At 38.9% G+C, this 24,336-nt stretch overlaps 1 protein-coding gene across 3 annotated transcripts in view; it reads left to right on the top strand.

The window, feature by feature from the left end:
* Window positions 1–24,336, top strand: part of BACH2 (BTB domain and CNC homolog 2) — a 369,771-nt gene that overhangs the window by 4,780 nt on the left and 340,655 nt on the right. Inside the window, exon 2 of one of the 3 annotated variants that reach the window (XM_034962530.3) lies at window positions 20,250–20,342. The exons of the other annotated variants lie outside the window; for them this stretch is intronic. The gene's annotated coding sequence lies outside the window, so the exon portion shown is untranslated. The remainder of the gene's footprint in view (window positions 1–20,249; window positions 20,343–24,336) is intronic. 3 annotated transcript variants of the gene reach the window in all.

The raw sequence follows: 24,336 nt of genomic DNA, 5'->3' as shown, positions 1-24,336 counted from the left end.
AATATAGTGCATGTTTTCTTGAATGTCTGAAGGTTATTTCCCCATTCCATTACACAGTCCAGTCCTGAATCAATGACTGGGCGTGGTGTAGGACTGTGACATACAGAGAACATGGTCCCTGCCCTCACATAGAGAACAATATAAAATGTAACATATTTGTCAAAATCTGCAATTCAGATAGCAGACGCTGTACATCTGCCTCCCTGTTTTTCTCCTTTCCCTGTCTGGATGTTGAAGAAGCTTCAGCGACATATGACCCTGTCAGAGGTACTCACAGTTCAGAAGTCAGTGCTGGTTGCAAAAATTGGAATTTCTTTGGAAAAGAAGACAAGCTTTTGGCAGAGCTGGGGCCACATGTGGGAACGCAGCACCAAGGCTTTGGGAATGACGGAAAATTGCTTCTGTATTGTTAATGGCAATATATGACCTCTGCTGTCCTCCTATCTTTAAATTTTATGTAAATATTTACAAACTGTTCATGTCCAAACTGAAACCTGCTATGAACTAAACATTTTGTAAACTCAGTAAGATTGCCCAAAATACAACTCACCTTTCACCTTTTTTTTGTTTGTTTGTGATGACATTTAATTTAAAAAAAAAGACAGTAGTTGCTTTTTTTTTTTTTTTTTTGGTCAGTTCAGGGTCTTTTAATTTTTTCCCTTTACTTTTTTTTTTGTTAATTTCAAATGTCAGTCTATCTAAAACTGAAACTTCATTTTACTATCAGCATGCTACTCAGCTTCCGTAAGGCTGGAAATGTCCTGCGAATCTTACCACTATGTCTTTTCCAAGGGCCATTTCATTTCTAAAGAATGTATAAATTGAACCTCATCCTGCTAGTGACACTACTTCAAAATTCAGGCAGGAATTTTGCCATTTGTTTTTCCTTGAGCTATTTTTTTTCCAAAATAATAAATCTTCCCAATCCAAAAGCATTTCACATCATCCTTCATTCTTGTCATTGGAACTACAGCCAAAATGCCTCTCAGTCTTCCCCAGTGACTTCATAATCACCGTTTCTTCAGCATATTCCCTGGTTGACTTCTCTTTTGTTCCTTAGCCTCATAATGAATTGCCCTTTGGTTCTGAGATGTGTCATTTTCCTCCCTGACCTTTTTGTTCTTTTCCTGAAGGCTGTAGGACATGCTGCTGCTGATGTGATGAGAGCCGGCGCTTGGTTGCTAGGTCCCTCCTGTCCTTGTGTCAGCTTTCATTGGCTCCTTTCCTAAGCATTTAAATCCTCCACTTTCCAGTCCTCCCATTCATCTCATTATTCTCTTCATGTGTGCCTGAGCCTGTAGCTGGCATGTAGACAAAGTCCCAGTTAGTTAGAAGAAAGCTTTTCGAGTTTCCAAGTCTTCCATCACTCTAGTCTTGGGCCATCTTCTATTCTCCCTCCCCTGACACTTTCTGCAGATACTTCAGGAATTTCCTCAAGACTTTCCAGGAGTCTAACCCAAAGACAGCTTAGACCTTCACTTCGGATTTTAAAGTTGGGAGATCCCAATGGGATGATTTCCATTCCACAAGTAGGAAACAAAGTGAATGTACATGCTCAGCATCTTTCCTTAGTATTTCAGTATCCATAGATTTTTGGCAATTTTTCTTTTTTTCCTATCCTGTATTCTTCTAAGTAACAGAAGCTCGTGGATAGTGCAAAATGGGCCAAGTGTCCAGAAATACTGTTGCTTAGAGGCAGATGCCTCATTCATTCATTAAACAAATATATACTGAGTATCTCTTACGTGGCAGGCATAGTGTTAAGTGACCACAGTGCTAGTGGGGAGCAAACCCAGTCCTGGCCCCTGGTCTCATGAAGCATGTCATCGGGTAGGAAGAATGGCACTGATCAGTTAGTAACAGATAACCCACTGCTCGTGAAGGGAAGTATTTCATACACCAGAGTGTCTAATGGGGAGATTTAACCTGGTCGGGAGGTTGGGGAAGCCCTCCCTGAGGAATTGTGGAGTGACCTTCCATCAGGGACAGTCCGAAACTTGAGATTCACTTTTTCTCCAGCTTCCTAATCCTATTAATTCACTACTATCTTTGGCCCTTTGGAGTATTGCATAAGCCATGCTGGAACCTCTGGGGCCATTTTGGCAAATAATAGTTCCTGTATACAGAGTCCAGAATTGATTTATTTACCTGGGTCTTTAGAACCTGATAAAAACAGAAGTTAACTGCCAAGAGTACTGTTCATTTCCATACTTGGAAAAAATACAAGTTAACATTCTTATTTTGAACATATTTAGGTTGGTTTTGACAATATTTGAATGATCAGAAGCTACAAAGATATTCTCTCCCAGTCAGCTGATGTGTGTAGGGCCTTTGGTGAAAAAGTGAGTCTAAATAGTCTGTCTGAAGTCCCTGGCTACTCCAGAGCAGAGGGTCTCCATCCTCTGTGGCCCGAAGATTATTCCAAGCTTGTCCAACCCATGGCCAGCAGGCCTCTTGCGTGTTGAATGCGGACCAACACAAAGGTTTTTTGTTTTTGTTTTTGTTTGTTTGTTTTTTGTTTTTTGCTATTTTTCTTGTTTCAGCTCATCATGTATCATTAGTGTTTAGTGTATTTTATGTGTGGCCCAAGACAGTTCTCCTTCTTCCAGTGTGTCCCAGGGAAGCCAAAAGATTGGACACGTCTTATTTAGACCATTCTTAGATGTAAAATTAAGGAATTTTGACAGCATCTATTTAAAATAAATTGATTATACTTCATGCTAACACCCCTCTATTTTCTTTTTCTTTGATGATAGTTAACTTGTATTGAGAGCTTCCTCTGTGTGCTGCTCATATTAACTCACATAATCCTCAGAACAACCCAGGGCTAGGTGTGATCACTAGAAGCCGCAGCATAGGTGTCGCTCAGCTAATGAATGGTAGAACTGGAATTGGACACTAGCTGTCTGATGCTTGGGCCTGTTCTCTTACCATGTTATGGCTCTCCCTTTTCCTTTTCTTCTTCATTTGAAGTTGGAACTCTCTTTAGCAGTTCCCAGAAGTAGAAATAAAGGTCATCTCACTCTAAAATATTGGATGTTTTGTTGACATCTATCTTAAAGTTAAAAAATAATTTCTCAGTAAATCTGAGTGAGTATATCTCCTGTCTTTCACATGGCCTGCTTTCTAATAATTGCGTTCCTTAGGTTTTAGTGTCCATTTAGGGATCGGAAAGTAAAAGTGATGCATATAAAGGCAAAAGAAGTACTAGGCATATAACTGAAATACCATGGCTCTGTCTCCAGGGTTTACTTGTAACTCACACTCGTACCCTCTTGTTAGGTGGAGGGAATTTGTTTTTTGCGGTTTTTTTTTTTTGTTTTTTTTTTTTGGTGGGTAGGAAAAGGTAAAAAACTATACCTGTAAGAGGTAGAGTATTCTACCAAGGAGGAAGAATTTCATTCAGAACTAATTCCATCAGAAATCCTAATTAGAAATATTAGCTACCAGTAACAGATAAAAGGAGGTAACCTTTGTTCTCATTCTGGTCAATTTCAGGAAGAGATTATCTTGCCAGATTAGCATGTTGCAACTCTCAACTGGAGATTTGAATGGTTTTAAAGGACTCAGGCAGTTGGCATGGCAGTAACCCCCAATTACCTCAGGTTTGCAGGGTCACTGTTTAGAATGCTGACTCAGCTCTGCCTGGGCCAGACACCGAAGTTGTCATCTTTAGTCAAGAAGCATCATTCTCAGGAGCCACTTGAAACATTAAGCACACATTTGAAGCTCAATTTGGGAAATGATCAAGTGTATGAATGTATAGTACTGTGCTTATTTTTCAGCATTTAGTTCAAATTTTGGAGAAAGCTAAATGGGAGATGCTTAGTGTGTCAGTGTTGGAGGTTTTAAGTGATTTAAAAAATCAAGCAGATGAGTGCATAAAGATTTCTATGCAAACAATGATGAGCTTAAATTAAAGCTGCTGATTTAGTGTGAGAATTACTTGCATTGATTTGTAGAATATCTATGTGGGTTCAAGATTCCATATTATGCAAATGAATAAGCCCTGAAGAGTCAAACTGAAAAAAAAAAATGAAATTAACTGTGAAAGATATTATTACCCATTCAGCAAGAGGAAAATGTAGACAGAGTTAACCCTTCCTTTTCATACATTTTCTTGGGAAGATAAGTGCCAGGGATGATGGTCCATGTCCCAGATGTAAAGAAGCTAGGCACGGTTTGCAGCCAGTTCCCCCATCTTCCTTCTGTGCTCACTTTTTTGTTTCATGCTCTCTTACCTTTTGGCCACCCAGTCCCCTCAACTAGTCCTTGTCCTTCCCTTCCAAAACCAATCTCAGAGAAAGATTTTATGAACACAGTTTTACTAATATATAAGTAACTGAGCATACTTAATGTGTTACTTTTCCGAAGCATCAGCATGTTAATAGGAGACAAAGCCAAAGAAGTAAAACCCTAAAGATAAAAACAATAGAACTTCGCACACTGGTAACCTGGCGATAGGAGACCATTTCTGAATGAAGAGAGGGCTCGTGATAAATAAACACAACCCTAGGCAGAGAATATAGGCAAATGGATTACAGTATATAAATCAAAGTAGTATTAAAATACAAAGAGAAGATTATTTTTAATAATACATCTGTCAGTGAGCATTTCCCGCCTCTTGCCATACATTGGAGTTGATCACATAAACCTCTATAGCAAGATGGTATGTTATTTAACATTTAAACAAAGCTTCCAGGGAAAGCCATTTGGTTTATGGTTAGGGATTTTTGTTATTCGGTAGCAGTGAACCTGAAATTCTATATTATCTTTGCATGTTGAATTTTAGAAGAAAAAAAAAGCAGCAGATCCAACTTCACTTACCTCCCCACCCCAGTTGCATTGATACAAATTGAATTGATATATTTATTTCAAAATTGGTGTGTCCCAATTTGACATACCACAAGCATAGTGGTGTCAGCATGGTGGTGACATCTGGACATTAGGAGAGTTGGTTGATTAATGAAACTATACTTATTTTAGATAGAGTTGTTGCCAGGTAAATACCTGGCTGTAGAGTCAACGCCCTTCAGTCCCACCTCTCCCCCACCATACCCTTCTCCAGCAACCATGCTATGTTGAGTTGATGGCTCCATCTAGTGCCAGTCTGTGGAACTGTCTTGCAGGACTCCACTGTCACCTCCGGAGCTGGGTATGATGAAGAGTCCTCTTTCTCTGGGAACACACTGTCTAGCGGGGAACTGCCCTCTAGTTCCTACCTCTCCTTTGTTTTTGCAGTTTAGTTATACTCCATGTCTTTCTTTGTTCCAGACTTAATTTGTTTCCCTCTCTCTAGTACCCCCTCTTTGTACTTGTTTCTCCTCCTTTTTTGTTTTCCAACTCTCAATTTTTTTTTTGGAGAACAAAACAGTACTTAAAACCAGTAAGTATAAAGATTTTTTTTCTAACAATACTTTATGCGAAAGTAAGAGAATTCCATGCATTTTAAATGAAACTATCAATTGAAACCATGTTAGAGAACCAGAATGACCCTAAAGTTGAAGTCTGAAAGTGTCACTTGGAAGACTGTGTCCCTTCATCCTCCTGTAATTAGACATTTCCTCAAACACAGTTAATCAAGAGTGTTTTCTTTTAAATGGTTTTGGAACTATCATTGTAGTATCATTTTCTTTTTAGATTATAAATTTAACCTCTCATATTTTAAGTTCAAGACATTTTCACGGACTATCAAGGAATCCTAGCTCATTGGCCTGGCCCTGTTTCTGTGGGAAAATGTATTCTCAGTTCCAGACAACCAGTGTTCCTGCAGATTTTTAGGTCCCGTATAAAACGAGAGAACAGAGATGAATGAGAGGCATTGTCAGACAAAGCCTGGCACATGAGATCTCAATTAGCGTACAGGTTTTAGATCTCCCACATTAAACAGTACATTTTAAATTTCCACTTATGTTAAGCGTCTTGATATTGTGGGTTTGAAAGTTAGTCCCCTCTGAAAAACAGGAACTGTGCTTGTCTGTTACCAGTTCTTGTGGTCGATATGGTAACTATTTTGATTTTTCAGAAGGGAGGAAAAGCAGTTAAATCTAGTTAAAATTAAAACCAGTTAAAATTAACTGGCTCGTGAGATTTCAGTGCAGCTGTTCCACACATAGCAACACTGAGAGTGAGTTGTTTATTACCATGATTAATTATTATTAGTTGTTACTTCTTTTTGAGCAGTGGCATAGATTATTTATATTTTTGGTCTAACCTTGGAAAATAGAAACTGCAAGCGTAGAGAGGTTCCCGTTTGCTAATTTGCATGTACCCTGTTTTTGTTTTTGCCAGGTAGGTGTGTGCACCTCAAGTACACGAGAGTAATTTAGCATGTCAGCACTTTCCTATCAGCAGTGCTTGCTGACTCATGCAGCTGTTGCAGCACTCAGCTGGCCGCACTGTAAACTGCCCATAGTACCAGCACTGCCCTTGGAGAGCTCCGGGCTGCTGGGCTGGTTAGCTACTGGGAGGCTATTTTCAGATCTGTGGTCACTGCTGAGCTGGGTCCTCTTCTCCTGCCAGCAGCCAGACACAGCCTTCTGGCTGCAGGGGAGAAAATTGGACAAATTTCTACCTTTGTAGGGACTGCATAAAGACTCATAGCATTTCTGGATATGCCTCAGGAAAACTTTTTTTTTGCTTCACTTTATTTTTCTGGGAATATTTAAGGGGAGAGGCAAAAGGGGCTGATAATAAATGAAAAGGGAATGTGCTGTTATTTCCTACTAAGATCAGAAGGAGTTTTCATAAACCTTTAACTTAGTTAGGCTTTCTTGGCATAACTGAAACCTGACCCACTTCTCCCTCAGTGCAAAGCAGTGTGTCCTGAGTAGGGAAGCAGGGGCGAGGGTGCAAGTGACTAGCCTGACATTGTTTTATGTGGCTCAAGTCCCTAAGTGATGACAGCTTTTGTTTATATCCGTTCCCTGTTATTGAGGTTAAAAAACAAAACAAAACAAAAAACTTGACCTCAGGTCATTTTAAAGCTAGCATGTATTTTCAGAGATGGTTTCACTGTTTGTTTTCAGAGTTCAGTTTTGCTTATTTTCATCGGAAAGTGTGAAATGTTGCTTTTCTGAGGCTTCTAAATAAACTTCCTTTTGTAGATACAAGTTGATCCAATCATCATAAACTGTCTTGAAAAAGGATGATTAAAGTAAGATCAGCTGGGGAAGGGAAAGCTTTGCACACCCTTGAGGAGTTTGCCTCCTTTTTCTTAAGTTTCAATAAGCATTCTGAAGCAGCTTTGACCAGTAATAAAGAAAAGCCACAGTGACTGTGTGTAACATGATGTTGATGGAAGTTCTTGGTTTCCGCCGATACGAATGACTCATCAGTATCAATAGAATTGTGACTTCTAATAATAACACAGTGCAAGACCTTCAAAACATGTGGTTTTAGCCCTTGCTCTTAGTGAAAGGTTGGAAAATGTTAGTTTGAGCTTTTTTTTTAATCTCTTGATTTTGCCCAAGTATAAAGTTGTTTTTTGTAGGAATGATGATCCCCCTGTTGTTTTCTCATCTTACTGTTTTTAGTTTCATTATGATTAAGGAGCCAAACTCAGATCATTTCATCGTTTAGAAATCTCTGCACTAAGCATCTCCTGTCGGGGCTGTGTTTGAGGGAAATGTGGCTGAAAAGCAAATCCTCCCTGAATGCAGAAAGGAAAATACTGGTGCAGACTACAATCCACTGAGCTGCGTCCCTCCTACACAGCATCTATTGCGGAGGGCTGTGGTATTGCTGAGTAGCCCCATAACCCTGTGAGTCATTGTCAAAGGATTCCAAGAGGAAGGTTAACAGAAAATGCGAGTCAGAGGAAACAGCAGAGTGGAGCAGCTAGCTCAGGAAGAACTGTGCTACCTGCTGAGGGGCTGCCCAGATGTCACCAGGAATTCAGGTGTATGTTCATCTTTTTGCAGCCCATTTCCGTATGTCTACATATGGGGACATTTTTGTTTTTTGTTTAGTTTTGGTTGGTTTTGCTGCAGTTTGGCCAGACTATCAGAGATCACTATCTTAGCTTCGTATCACAGTGGTCTTATCCCAGAGCCTTTGCTTTTTGTATTTTGTAGTCAAAGCAACTGAATTTCTAGACTGTAAGACCAACATGTATATTTAACATAATCTTTTCCTTTCTAAATGCTTTATTTATTTATTTATTTATTTATTTATTTTGAGATGGAGTCTTGTCCTGTCACCCAAGCTGGAGTGCAGTGGTGCGATCTCGGCCCACTGCACCCTCCACCTCCCAGGTTCAAGTGATCCTCCTGGCTCAGCCTCCTGAGTAGCTGGACTACAGGCACATGCCACCATGCCCAGCTAATTTTTGTAATTTTAGTAGAGATGGGGTTTCACCATGTTTGCCAGGCTGGTCTCGAACTCCTGACCTCAAGTAATCTGCCTGCCTCAGCCTCCCTAAGTGCTGGGATTATAGGTGTAAGCCGCCGTGCCTGGCCAGACCTAAAAAATTCTTATAAAATAGTTCAAAAGTTAAAAATGCATGAGGAGGCCGGGTGTGGTGGCTCACGCCTGTAATCCCAGCACTTTGGGAGGCCGAGGTGGGTGGATCACGAGGTCAGGAGATCGGGACCATCCTGGCTAAAACGATGAAACCCTGTCTCTAGTAAAAATACAAAAAATTAGCCGGGCATGGTGGCAGGCACCTGTAGTCCCAGCTGCTCGGGAGGCTGAGGCAGGAGAATGGTGTGAACCCAGGAAACAGAGCTTGCAGTGAGCCAAGATCGCACCACAGCACTCCAGCCTGGGCAACAGAGCGAAACTCCATCTCAAAAAAGAAAAAAAAAAAAAAGCATGAGGAGTCTTTCACTTATTGTTGGAAAAAAAAGTGAGTAGGACTTCTGTTCACTGAGTGGTAACTATGGAGAATGAGAAAACAAGCCCAAAGTGGTAAAGATGTTTGTGGCACATAAATAATACTGGTTCAGCACACATGTGAATCAATAAAAAAGCCAGATAACCAAAAAGAAAAATGATACTGTACATTCATATTCTTAAACATGCATTTCACAAAGGAAGAAACCCAATTGGCTAGTAAATATATAAAAAGATGCTCAGCTTCATTAATAAGCAAACACATGCAGATTAAAATCATAATAACATATGATTACACACTCTCTGGATTGGCAGAAATTTTAAAACCTGACAATACCATGTAAAGATGTGAATGAATGGGAGTTTTTGTATTTAGTTGACAGGAGTCTAACTTGGTACAATTATATTGGAAAACAATTTGCTGTTACCTAACCAAGTTCAACCTGCAAATAACTTACAACACAGCCATCTTACCCCTAGGTATACACCTAAGAAAAATGATTACCTATGTGCTTTAAGAAACATGAACAAAACAAAAAATAATTGATGCTGGCAAGGTTATGGAGAAAAAGGAACACTTACACACTCTCGATGGGAGTGTAAATTAGTTCAGCCATTGTGGAAGACTGTGATGATTACTCAAAGTCCTAAAGATAGAAATACCATTCAACCCAGCAGTTTCATTACTGTGCATATACCCAAAGGAATATAAATTATTCTAAGACACATACACGTGTATGTTCATTGCAGCACTATTCACAATAAGCAAAGACATGTAATCAACCTAAATGCCCATCAGTGATAGACTGGATAAAGAAAATGTGGTACATACACCATGGAATACTATGCAGCCATAAAAAAGAATGAGATCATGTCCTTTGCAGGGACATAGATGGAGCTGGGGGCCATTATCCTTAGCAGACTAACACAGGAACAGAAAACCAAACACTGCACATTCTCACTTATAAGTGGGAGCTAAATGATGAAAACGCATGGACATATAGAGGGGAACAACGGACACTGAGACTTATTAGAGGGTGGGAAGAGGGAGAGAATCAGGAAAAATAACTAATGGATACCAGGCCTAATACCTGAGTGATGAAATAATCTGTATAGCATACCTCCATGACACAAGTTTACCTGTGTAACAAACCAGTACATGTGCATACCCCTGAACTTAAAAAAACATGGACAAACATATTCAAAGAAGCATTGTTCATAAGAGCAAAAAACTGGAAGCAACCCAAATAAATGCCCATCAACATTGAATCGAATCAGCACATTTTGCTGTGAGGTATTTATACACTGTGATACTATTTGGCAATGAAAAATCAACTAGTAAAACCACATATAGAAGGGTGTGGAGAGGCAGCATTTCTTGGTGGTCAAGAGGAAGGATTGTGCCTGGGTTCAGATTTTGGTTCTGCCACTTATTGTGTGACCTTGGATGAATTTCTGAACTTCAGTGTACCTTAGTTTTCTCATCTGTACATAAAGGAAAATGATGTCTACCTGATAGTGTTGTTAGGAAGTTTAAATGAGTCAATGTTTGTGACATGCTTAGGAGAATGACTGGCAGGTAATACATTCTATATGTGTTTGTTAAACAAATAAAAGTGCATCAAAATGGATGAATCTTACAAACAATATGGAAAGAAAGAAGCAAGATAGAAGAATATATACAGTGTGATTCTATTCATGTAAAGTTCAAAAGCATGCAAAACTAAATATGTTATTTAGGGATACATACATAGATGGTAAAACTATAAAGAAAATTAATATGATTTAATATGATTGTCACAAAAAGCAGTATAACAGCTACCTCCAGAGGTGAAGGAGTGGGTATGATAGGGAAGGGGCTCACTGGGGGCTTCTGAGGTCCTGGCAGTGTTTTATCTCCCAACCTGGACAGTGGTCCCAAGGATATTCTTTCTTCATAATTGTTTTTAAAAACTGTCTGTGTTTTTTATATATGTGTGACCTATTAGTAAACATTTTAAAGGATTTATGTGAGTTGTTATAGTAGCAAGATGACATTAAATAGAAATAACTGTAAATTCCTACATTTTAGTTAAAAATAATTGTTCAAGTGCACATGGGAACACTTGCTTGGTATTATTTCCTCCACAACATTGTGAGCCACCAGTGCAGTGTGATTCTTACAGAAGGCGACACCTCCTTAAGGCCACATTAAGAGAGCTGTCCCCTTTAGATCAGGGAATGTAATGTTCTCACTCAACTACTCTCAGGTCTGGATGTCCCATGTGTGGGATGCTATGTCTTGTCCCAAGGGATTTATTTTAAGAAAGATTTTCACCACAGAGGGAGCATTTTCTGTGATAAAGATGTTTAGGGGTCTGGAAACCTATCAGTTCTAAGAGTGGCCAAAGGAAGTGGGGATTTTCAGCATGGAGAAGAGGAGATGTCGGGAGAGAAAGAGTGTCTTCCATCACTAGAAGTGGAAGCAGCCTTTCCTTGTTGCTTCCCTCCCTGTAATATACAAGTCCCTCCCTGTAATGTCTACCCTTGGAGGCAGGTTTCAAGTCCTGGATACTGGAGATGCCCAAGCAGAGGCTGTGGGACCTCCCTTAGACTTGACTGGGGCCACAATACCCACTGCCTGGTCCCTGGACCAGCAGCATCGGCATCACCTGGAGCTTGTTAGAAATGAAGTCTCAGGCCCACCCACACCTACTGAGTCCGAATCTGCACTTTCTCAAGGTGCCCCAGGGGACTCACATAAACATCAAAATTTGAGAGGCACTGGGCTAAATGTCTCTAAGATCCCTCATGGTTCTTAAGATTTAATGATTTTATAGAATAAACTGTATGTTCAACTGAAAATTATGAGTTCATATGGTGACATTATCAATTTAAAACACCTTGGGATGTTACATGTCCACAGAACCATGTAAGTATTTGTTGCTAAATTAGTTTTAAATGGATTTGTCCAGTTTCCCCCGATGTCAAAATTAGGTTGCTTATGTATTTGGGCACCTATAAGAATTAAAATATTATATAACGTTGTATTTTCTTCTTTCTAACATACAGGATTAGATTCTTGCTTTAAAATTCTCCATTAATGTCTTCAAATTTTTCTTTTATATTCATTGAAAATTCAAAAGCAGATTAGGGTTCTGAATACCTGTTAAGAATACTCAAAAGGGATATTTAAATAAATATATCTTATTAATACATTGATTTTATATTTAGCATATTTTTTCTTCTTATACATAGTCCATATTTTGACCTTATGGGAATCTTTGAAGTCTGAGTATTTTATAATGATTCTCCACAATACCTCTTTATCTTTTAGATTCTAGATCTGAGATCAGGCAAGTAAAATAGTTTTACCTTTTTCCCCTCAAAAGGCCATGACTAACAAGCTCATTTACTTTTTCCTTAAATATTTTGCTAATTATCCTTTTAACTGATGAAGTTCAAGTGGAATCCATGATTCATTTAATCTTTTCCCCTTTATGTAATTAGTCACTTGTTCTTTTGATGTTCCTAGCAAAACTAATATTTAAAGGGCTAGTCATAAAATTCCAAAATAAAAAGTTCTTAAATGACTTAAAATCAGAGATAAAATATGCTTTACTGTATAGTAAAAATGGAGAAAATGTCTCATGAATAGATGTTCTTTAAGGCTGTGTGACCATGAGTTATTTGATTTAAGCATGTGTTACCAGGTCTGTGTTCTTTTGGTATATAGGACCAAGAAACTACTTTATGGCTTAATGTTTGCTGTACGTATGTCATCTAGATGAGATAATGTATGACAGAGGGCTTTATAAAATGATAAAGTGGTGTAGACTTTTTTTTTTTTTTTTTGAGACGGAGTCTTGCTCTGTCGCCCAGGCTGGAGTGCAGTGGCATGATCTCGGCTCACTGCAACCTCCACCTCCTGGGTTCAAGCGACTCTCCTGCCTCAGCCTCTTGAGTGGCTGGGATTACAGGCATGCGCTGCCGTGCCCAGCTAATTTTTGTATTTTTAGTAGAGACGGGGTTTCCCTATGTTGGCCAGGCTGGTCTCAAACTCCTGATCTCAGGTGATCCGCCCACCTCAGCCTCCCAAAGTGCTGGGATTACAGGTGTGAGCCACCGTGCCTGGCCGTATTCTTTTTTTTTTAAGAGCAAGATTTAGGAAGATTACTGCATATCCCTATAGTGTTTGTTGGATTTTAGATTTTTTCAGAATGGTTTGAAATCACATATTCTAGCTTGAACTCTAAATCTGCTCTGTCCAGTATGGTAGCCATCAGCCACATGTGGCATTTGGGCATATGAAATGTGGTTGAGATGTGCTGTGCAATATACACCAGCTTTCAAACAAAAAGGATATATATCTCCTTGATAATTTTTATTATGTTGATTACATGTTGAAATGATAATGTTTTACATATATAGGATTAACTAGTAAATATTAAGATACATTTGGCCTGTTCCTTTTTACTTTTTAATGTGGCTACTAGAAATTTAAAATTATATGTGGTTCACCTTATACTTTGATTTCAAAGTGCTGATTTAGTCTCTAAAGTCTAGAGTGATTGAGAGCTCTCAGAGAAAAGAAGATCAGAGCTTAACAGAGAGTTTTAGAGATGAGATGCCACCGACAGAATCCACTTACTTGAAGAAATCCCAGTCTGCACCTTTGCCCTACTTTTAGAGATTACTGCTTTCTTGAACCCACAAAGTAGAGCACTGGGTAGCAAGCATTTAATATCTACAATGTACAGAGCATTGAAGGGGGATTAAAATAAGTATCACACAGGTCCCTGCCTTTAGGGAAAACATATAGTCTACTGGGGAAGCAAGATATGAGCACATGAGTTGTTAAATCATGGCTTGAGAGATACATAGCTGTTCAATGCTCAGATCCAAGACTGTTGCAAACAGACGGTTGAGGCACTAAACAAAAAAGTGCTTCAAAGGAAGGAAAGGTCTCCACGGCCTGGAAAGGTCTCCATGGCCTGGAAGGGTGTCCCACCAGAGGAATGCCTTGGCTGGGCACTGACGAGTGGGTAGAATTTCAGTGGGCAGAGAGAAAGGGGGCATGGCCAGGCAGGAGGCAGGGTAGAGTGGGAAGAAGGAGGAAAACATGGAAAAGCACAGAATGGTTGAGAAGTCAGTGAGAAGAAGAGATGGATTGAACTGTGAGCTGTGAGTAGAATCATTCTCTAGTCCACTTATTATTGAAGCTTTAATATTTGACATCGTCTCCTATAATATTATGTATCTTGACACTCTTCTGAAAGTTATTTACCAAGTGTCTCAAAGTAGAGGTTAGGGCAGGACACTTTAACTTTGGGTAGAATAAATGTTGCATATCTTTGATTGTTAGGAAGTTCTTTAAATGGCAAAACTGATAATATTATCTTGCCAGTTATGTTTATACTAACATTTTGTGTAGAACCATGTAACTTTAAAGGCTTCTCGGATAAGTACATTATTAGTATTTCAGGCAGTAGTGCTCAGCATTTGTATATTCTTCTTGCTTAAAATGCCTTCAGTGTTATGTCATTTGATCTTTGCCGTTGGCTCCATTTTATAGAACTGGAAGCCAGAGAAGCTAAGATTGAATAATTAACGGTAGAGTCTGGAATTTGAACCTAGCTCTTAAGCTTCTTCCATTTTACTGTGTGAAACACACTAGTTTTCATTCCTGTAAGTCTGTTTCTTAAGAGAAGCTGATTAATTTTATTTCTTTTTAATTGAATGATAATATAAATAGAGAAAAGTATGCATATAACATATATTCATCTTACTGACGAATTTCCGTAAAGTGAACACGCTGTCGTAACCAGTTCCCAGATTAAGACACAGCATTATCAGTGCCCTAGAAATCCCTCAGGCTTCCTTCCAGTAACTGCTTCACCCGTGGTAGCCACTACTCTGACTTGGGAAAGCATAGATTTGCTTTGCCTGTTTTTGAACTTTATATCAATGGAGATACAGAATGTACTATTTCGTGTCTAACTTCTTTCACTTGATAATATGCACAGTTAACTCATATTGTGCATGACACCATATTGACTATGGTAGTTGATTTTTCATTCTCCATGCTATATAGTATTATATTGTGTGACTATACCACTATTTATTAATTTGTATAGTTTCCAGTTTGGGGCCATTATGAGTAGCACTGTGAAGATTCTAGAACATATCTTCAGGTGAACAACATAATTATTTGTGTTGGGCATATTTAGGAGTTAAATCAGGAAAGCAGTGTAATTTTTAAATGTCTTGTAGATGAGGCTGAAATTTGACTTTGTGACACTCTTCAAGAAAAGAAGTGAAAACCTCAAACTGTTGGTGTCTTGAATAGTATATCAAAATAAATACTAAGGCAGCCATTATGAAAAGGTCCAAGGTAGAGGAATTTTAATGCTCGAACACATTTTTTCAAGGGAGGATGAAAATAGTCAATTCTCATATAGAGAGAATTTGAAAGGGTTAGGATGTTAAAATACTGACGTTATATCACTCAGATTTCTCTTACAGTTATATTTTTTTTCTCCAAGAGAACTTTTAGCAGGTGATAGTGGAAAACTAAGGTGTGATTAGTACCAAAATGAGCATTGTCCCAGGGTATAATAAGGGATGAATAACTGGGGAGTGTATTTACTAGGAAATAAGAAAATGGGGTTGGGTTAAATGGCAGGAAGGTACATTCCAAAATCTATAATGCAAGCTATGGTTCTCAAAATTTTACTGAAATTTCCCCTCTCTCTCACTCTTTTGCTTAGCGTAATCTGCAGGTAAAAGAATTTGCATTCTTTTAAAGAAGGCAATTATAAATACCATAACTTGTTTTTAGAAAAAATCTTAGATGTTTATCCAGAGGCAACCTGTCTGAATGAAAATGTAGTTCTAGGATTTGCCAACACAAAAGACTTCAGTGTCTACCTTTAATGCTTATTAACATTAATGGTGATCATTTAAAGGTGTGTGTTTTATGTTTAGATTTATAGGTGTTGTTGATCTTAAGCAGACTAGGCAGAGAAATCCTTCACATTTTCTGTGCTCTCATTCAGGATGGCCCTAGGCATGTTACATGGGAAATGAGAATATGTGAATAAATACTCTCATACTTTCTTGGGCCTCAATGAAAAGAACATTTGTTACCATTTTTAGTCATAAATTAAAATTATTTCAGAGTAGGAAATATAACATTAATTTAGAACATGGCTGTCATAGATGAAACGTTTTACACATGTATTGCTGTGGTAGACATTCCTTGCATTTATTGAAAGCCTCTCCTTTATAAAGTTAGTGAAGTGTGACTACTCTGACCTCCAAATACTGGGTGTATTTGAACTATGAAAGTAGGTTTAAAAGTTACACTTTTCTTTAATGCCCATTGATGATTTCTTTCTTTTTTTTTTTTTTAAGACGAAATCTAGCCCTGTCACCCAGGCCGGAGTGCAGTGGTGTGATCTCGGCTCACTGCAGCCTCTGCCTCCTGGGTTCAAACTGTTCTCCTGCCTCAGCCTCCCAAGTAGCTGGGACTAAAGGTGCACACCACCATGCCTGGCTAATTTTTTTGTAGAGACTAGGTTTCACCATATTGGCCAGGCTGGTCTTGAACTTCTGACCTCAGATGTTCAGGCCACCTCGGCCTCCCAAAGTGCTGGGATTACAGGCGTGAGCCACTGCGCCCATCCAGAACAACAGGCACTGGGGCCTACTGGAGAGTGGAGAGTGGGAGGAGGGGGAAGAGCAGAAAAAAAAAAAACCTATCAGGTACTAGGCTTAGTACCTGGATGACAAAATAATCTGTACGACAAACCCCCATGACGCAAGTTACCCATATCACAAATCTGCACATGTAACCCTGAAGGTAAAAGTTAAGTAAATAATAAAATATTTTACATTTATTAAAAAATTCTAAAATGGTTGTATTTTAAAAGTAAAAACAAATTTTGGTTAGGATTTGAGCTTATTCCATTTTTCTTCTAATTTTCCAAATTAAATGTAAAATGAGAGCATCCCAGGTAGGGGGAGGTAGGGGAGAAACCAAATAATTTTCAAGTCATATTTGAAGAGCAGGTATGTTCTCTCACGATTTACAGTGCAGGTGCATTTTAATTTAACTGCTTTAAATGATGATAAAAATTGTTCAAGTAGAACAAAGCAAAGTTTTAGAAGTGACTTGTAAACAGCCATTCTTAATTTTTTCCTGTTTTCTCTCCACTTATGTGACTTGCATGAATTTCTGAAGCAGTCCTTTCAAATGACACTGCTTCAAACATGTGAATTGCATTCATCAACAAAATCCAGCCTTTTCCTTTGTAGGACAATGTGGGGTCACGGGGCAAGGAGTCTTTTCTTTGTCTAGCCTGGTGCCAAAGCAAAGACTAGTCCTCCCTGCGTTTGGACCCAGTGACATGTTTCCATTTGTCATTGAACACTAGGGGGAGGAACTGTAGCCTCTGAGGTACCCCCATTTGGTCCTCACCCTCTACCAGAGGATTTGCTGCTTCAGCCTCTTCAGTGCCCCAGGTATTTGATGCAAAGATTATGCACTTATGCTGCCAGTTATCAGGGTTGTGTGGGTGTCTTTAGAGGGGTCTCCCCTTAGCATCAGGTCTCAATGACAGAATCTAAATAACACAGGTTACTCATCACGAGTTAAAGATTTTTTCCCTTTTCACATTGATGCTTCTGATATACTTTTATACGTTAGCTGATTGTATGTGCGTACTTTGTGGCTGCAAAGATGCAGCTGGAAAGTGTGTGGGGGTTGTCTGCTTCCTCTGAGGCTGCTACAGGTGGTCAGGTGGGGGCGGCCGTGATAAAGGTACAGCACCCACTTCCGCCAGCTTGTCTTGTGCGCCCTGTAACCCACTGCATGAACCCGAGTGGCACTTCAACCGGATTTTCTTGTTGGCACTTTTATCTTTCACTGCTTCTGACTTGCCTGTTGAGGTTTATGACTAAGGTTGTGATTAAAAATTCCCTTTTTAGGTATGAAAAGTCTTTTCAATTACTTTGTGTTCCTTTTTTTGTTTTGTTTTTGTTGTGTGTGGACTTTCTGGGTTTTGTAAAAATGAATCTTAAAAAAATCTTAATATTATGTAAGAGTTAGATAAAGGTTAAGTAGCTAATATATTCTCTCATCAGGGCATAGAATCAACGTATGTTCTTGGAAGATTAAGTGTGTCAAAATGCATTTTATGATGGAAGCACTGTCAGTTATTTAGAATAGGCATGGAAAAGCCCATTTCAGAATATTGTCATAAAATCAGACTTGGAAAGGTTTTCATTTATTCAGTCTGTATTCCCCTATCTGTCTGTTTAATCTCTGCATATTACTGTCCTTGGAGCACGGAGAAACGTGAGCTACCCTTGGAGGTTTATAGTCCCACTGGAAGGGAACTAATGTTTATGCCTGATTATATGATAGGAGCTTTACATGTTCTTATTCAGTCTTTGAGGAAACCTTATAAATAAGATAATAACTTTTTCAGAGAAAGAAGCTGGGGTTCTGAGACATTACCCACTTAGGGGCACCCAGAGGAAAGAGCAAGACCTCCAGCTCCATCACCAGTAATTTCCAGCCTGTGAGCTGCCCTCCACACTCAGTAATTTAAAAAACAACTTGATTTAGGGACATCTAGTAAATATTCTAGAAGTTCAGAGGCAGAAAAGCTAGTTTGCAGCTGAAGTACTCAGATTTCCCACTGGCTGAGTGGGAAATCAGACCCGAGCCTTGACAGTGGGCAGAATTTGTATAGAGGAGCCAAGAGAAGAAGAGTTTCCACACTGTATAAGCCAAATGATGGAAGGTGTAATAACAAAGGAAAGGTGAGCACACAGGTTTAGGAGATGCTGTGTGGGCCAGTCCAGCTGGGAGCCATTACCATTTAACACTTAATGGAGTGCTTACTGTGCTAGGCACTCTTCTAAGTTCTTCACACCTTTTAACTATTCTTATCTTCACAGCAAGCCTTTGCAGGAGATATTATCAAGTCCCTCCTGCCCCCACTTTTTTTAGAAACAGAGTCTTGCTCTGTTGACCATGCTGGAGTGCAGTGGTATGATCGTAGCTCATGGTGGCCTCGAACTCCTGGGCTCAAGTGATCCTTTTGCCTTAGCCTCCTGAGTAGCCAGGACTACAGGTGTGTGCCACCATGCCTGGCTAATTTTTTTTCCCCATAGAAACAGGATCTCGTTATGTTATCCAGGCTGGTTTTGAACACCTGGCCTCAAGCGATCCTCCGCCTTAGCCTCCCAAAGTGCTGGGGTTACAGGTGTGAGCCACTGCACCTGGCCTTCATTGAGGGATGAGGAGACTGAGGCACATAGCAGTTAAGTTGTGGAACTGTGATTCAAAGCATGGCCACCAGGATCCAGAGCCTGAGTTCTTAGCTACTCTGCTGTCTTGTTTTCTCTCTACTGGGCAATGCAGGTTGCTTGTTAGAGGGGTGATGAGGATTCTCAAATTGCTGGGGATAGCGAGAGGAAGATGAAAATGGCAGGGGTAGTGATAGAAAGATCAAAATGGCAGCAGCACGCTGGCCAATTTTACAAGAGGAAATATTAGGAAAGAAGAGAAGAGGGAGTTTTTCTCAGCTAAGCAGGATCTGGTCAGTGTAAGTGGGTAGCAAAAGATAGAGGTGAGATGTAACAAATCAATAGGCCTTGATGAATGACTGGAATTGAAGAAGAGGGAATAAGCAAAAATGAATCTAAGATTTGGAGCTCGGTTGGCTGGGAGGATAATTCTGCTATTGCAGAAATCAATGAGGTCAATAGACAAGCTCATTTTTCCACAGCAGTAGTGTTGCAGCAAGAAATGAAGGCTTTTGAAGAGCATATGCAGTAGAGACACCATATGCAGGAAAAATGGCTCACTGGAGAGTTGAGAATAACGGAGAGGAGTTCAAGGGAGGGAATGGGGATGATTGGGGGGCTATCTGCAAGGAGAGAATTGATGTGCTGGGAATAGATGATTTCTGAGGGAGAGAGAAAAACCCAGGGCCTTAAAAAGTGTCCTTGGTCAAGAAGCAGAAGGAGAAAGAGGAGCAGGAAACCATAAAAGAAACAGGCGAAGCAGGAGAGAGAGGAGAATAAAAAGAGAAAAAAAAAACTACTGAACAGTGTCAGACACTACAAAGAAGTCAAGGAGAACAAGAGTGAAAGGGGGACATAAGATTTGACACGGAGGAAGGCCATTTGTACCCTGCACAGTAAGTCTTGGTGACATGGGGAGGTGAAATCCAGTTGCATTAAAGTCTGTGGTACTGCTGAGTTCTTCCTCATGGGCAAGTCCCTGGACCTTTTCTAAGCACTAAATTTGCAGGTAGTTCAATGTCAAGCAGAGAAGGAAGTTGGTTAACAGCACTTGGTTGCATGATACTACATTTTGTTATAGTGACCTAACTGATCTAACATGTTTTGTCTTTCAGCGCGTTCATTCACATAGCTCCCAGTTTTAACATTTCGCCACCTACTGAAGACATCATTTGGGACCAAGCTGATGAGCCCTTGAAGCACAGCAGGTGAGGCAAGGACCTCAGCTTGGTCTTTGTTTCATAAGTTTACACAGCTAGCTTACATTCCCACCAGCAGTGTGAAAGTGTTCCCTTTTTACCAGATCCACGCCAGTATCTATTATTTTTTGTTTTTCAGTTATGTCCGTTCTTACAGGAGTAAGATGGTATCTCGTGCGCTTGTAATTTGCATTTCCCTAATAGAGATGTTGAGTATTTTTTCTTATGTTTGTTGGCTATTTGGATGTCTTCTTTTGAGAATTGTCTGTTCATGTCCTTTGCCCAGTTTTTGATAGGTTCTTTTTAAATTAGTTTATTAGCTTTTAATATAAACATGAGAAAAACCACATAAATTGTAGCATTCTTTTCAAAATAAAACTGCAATCAATACTTGAATGAATCTCCAAGCTCTGAACTTCATAAACAATGTTTTTTCTTTTCTTTTTTTTTCTTTTCCTTTCTTTTTTCTTTTTTTAAATGGGGTTGTTTTTATCTTGCTGATTTGAGTTCCTTGTAGATTCTGGATATTAGTCCTTTGTCAGGTGCATAGTTTGCAAAGATTTTCTCCCACTCTGTGGGTTGTCTTTTTACTCTGTTGATTTTTTAGTTTAATTAGGTCCCAACTATTTATTTTTGTTTTTGTTGCATTTGCTTTTGGGTTCTTAGGCATGAACTTTTTGCCTAAGCCAATGTCTAGAAGAGTTTTTCCAGTGTTCTAGAGTTTTTATGGTTTCAGGTCTTAGATTTAAGTCTTTGATTCATCTTGAGTTGATTTTTGTATAAAGTGAGAGATGAGGATCCAGTTCATTCTTCTACATGTGGCTTGCCAATTATTCCAGCACCATTTATTGAATAGGGTATTCTTTCCTCACTTTATGTTTTTGTTTGCTTTGTCAAAGATCAGTTGGCTGTAAGTATTTGGCTTTATTTCCGGATTCTCTGTTCTGTTCCATTGGTCTATGTGCCTGTTTTTATACCAGCACAATGCTGTTTTGGCAACTATAGCCTTGTAGTATAGTTGGAAATTGGGCAATGTGATGCCTCCAGATTTCTTCTTTTTGCTTTTGTTCTTTTGGCTATGTGTACCTTTTTTTGGTTCCTTATGAATTTTAGGATTGTTTTTTCTAGTTCTATGAAGAATGATGATAGTATTTTGATGGGAATTGCATTGAATCTGTAGATTGCTTTTGTCAGTATGGTCATTTTCATAATATTGATTCTACTCATCCATGAGCATGAAATATGTTTCCATTTGTTTGTGCCATCGATTATTTCTTTCAGCAGTGTTTTGTAGTTTTCCCTGTAGAGATTTTCACCTCCTTGGTTAGGTGTATTCCTAAGTATTTTATTTGTTTATTTAGCAGCTGTTGTAAAAGGGATTTAATTCTTGATTTGATTCTCAGCATGGTCACTGTTGGTGTATAGCAGTGCTACATTGTGTTCATTGATTTTGCCTCCTGAGACCTTACTGATCTAGGAGCTTTTTGGATGAGTCTTTAGAGTTTCTTAGGTAGTACAACCACTCTGGAAAACAGTGTGGAGATTCCTTAAAGAACTAAAAGTAGAACTACCATTCCATCTAGCAATCCCACTATTATCTACCCAAAGGAAAAGAAGTCATTATATGAAAAAGACACTTGCACATGCATGTTTGTAGCAGCACAATTCGCAATTTCAAAAATATGGAACCAGCTTAAATACCCATCAACCAATGAGTGGATAAAGAAAATGTGGTATGTATACATCATGAAATACTACTCAGCCATAAAAAGGAACAAAATAATGGCATTCACAGCAATCTGGATGGAATTGGAGACCATTATCCTAAGTGAAGTAACTCAGGAATGGAAAACCAAATATAGTGTATCATAAGAATGATATAATGGACTCTGGAGACTCAGAGGGAAGTTCCACTAGGGAACTTATCCATGTAACCAGAAACCATATGTTCCCCCAAAACTATTGAAATAAAATAAAAATTAAATTAAAAATTTAAAAGTTCACACAGCTGCCCAGCGTGTGTCCCACTCACCGGGGCCATCAGCTTATTCTGTGTATTTCTAAGCATCTTATGAACACACTGATTGTTATAAGGAATCCAAACAATATAGCACTGCCACACTTGGGGCTGCTTTTTGTTTTAGAGCTCTTTTATTATGGAAAGTCCAACCGATATGAAAATAACCTAAATTTTCTCTGACTTCTCAGAAATTCTCAAAACATCAAAATGTGCCCTGTCTTTTGATGCTGGTTACCCCTTGGTGGGAATCCAGGATTTCCTTATTTCAGTGTCACAGCTGTGAGTTGTAAAGCATTTCATTCACCACAATGCTAGTTACAGTTGGTTTTATTTAAGCTGCCAGATTTGGAAATGCACCTCACTATAGCATTAGTTTAAAAAATTTAGGAAGGGGAGAAGAAATTTGTATGTACAAATGATATTTTTTACTTTTGGACTGTAAGTATGTTTTTTGGTTCTTTATTCTTCCCACCAGTTTTTCTGGGTAACTGTAACTTGGTGTATCAACTTTTAGAAAACTCAGAAGACTTAGGAGTATGTAAGCTCTCTCCCTTCCCTTCCCACCCCTCACCCCCAGCATAGAATATTGGTAGGTGAAACTTTATTAAATAGAATCTGCACAGAGTAGTCAGACCTTAGCCCCACCTAACCCTGCCACTTGTCTCTGTTACTGTTTTCTGTTGCTATTAGCATCTTCATTCAGAAGGATGAGAGGGGAGAAAAAAATGAAAATGAAGTTAATTTTGTTTCAGCAAAAGTTAAAGTGTCTGGCTGAACTCTGGGTAGCTGGTTTTGGAGTTGTATGGGGTTTCATTTATTCTCCAGGTCTCTTAGTCTTCACTTGAAAATAGAAACTAGAGTTCATTTTTCCTGACAAGAATGAACTTAATTATTTACCTAGAATGGTTAGTAATCTGTTCTTATTACCAGGAAGCTTTCTTCTGATCTATTTAGTATCTTTTTTCATAAGAGTTTGAATATATTAGCATGTATTCTCAATAGAATCTAATCTTTCATTATTAAAGTTCCTAAATATCTTATATTACTATGTTTTATCATTATGAACATTGACTCTCATTGTTTAGAGTTTTGCTTCTCTAATTATCTTGGGTGAAGGACCAGTTTTGTTTTTAATTTCCAGTATGTCATGGATTGATAATTTTATAAAATACAATAAAAATGATTTACTAGAAAAATGAAATACTAGAAAAATGAAATTTAAAGAAACTAAAAACATAAGCCTGATTAAACATTTATTATTCTTATAGTCAACAGACATAAAATTACTCTGGCAAGCTGCTGTAAAAAAACTCTAAAGGTCTACTCTCAGTTTCTGTGCTTATTCTGGGACTAGGGCTGGTCTGCAGAGTCCAGTTCGAGTTGCATTGTTGGACAGAATATATACAACTTAGGAGACTGAAGTTCAGTAGATACTAATTTCAGAACATATCCTCAAAGTGGGTTTTTGGGGACTGTCCCCTTCACATTTCTTGCATGTATAAACGGCAAGTGCAGTTCGGGTACAGTGGTTCACGGCTGTAATCCCAGCACTTTGGGAGGCCAAGGCAGGCAGATCACTTGAGATCAGGGGTTTGAGGCAAATTTGGCCAACATGGTGAAACCTCGTCTCTAAAAATACAAAAATTAGCTGGGCATGGTGGTGTGCACCTGTAATCCCAGCTACTCAGGAGGCTGAGGCATGAGAATTGCCTGAACCCAGGAGGCAGAGGTTGCAGTGAGCCAAGATCATGGCACTGCACTCTAGCCTGGGCGACAGAGCAAGACCCTGTCTTGAAAAAAAAAAAAAAAAAAAAAAAAAGGCAAGTGCAGAAAAAAATGCTGTTTACTCAAACTTTTTCTATTTAAAAAAAAATTATAGGACAATGCATAAAATAATATTTAGGTGAATATAGAAAAAGTTGATTGTTTTTCTCCCACTCCTCTGGTTGTTTCTTTTTCTTTCTCTATACATCATATACATAC

The sequence above is a fragment of the Pan paniscus genome, chromosome 5 (assembly GCF_029289425.2).
Source record: "Pan paniscus chromosome 5, NHGRI_mPanPan1-v2.0_pri, whole genome shotgun sequence".
Taxonomy (NCBI): Eukaryota; Metazoa; Chordata; class Mammalia; order Primates; family Hominidae; genus Pan; species Pan paniscus.
The sequence above is the reverse complement of the archived record's forward strand: the minus strand, read 5'-3'. Positions and strand labels throughout refer to the sequence as shown.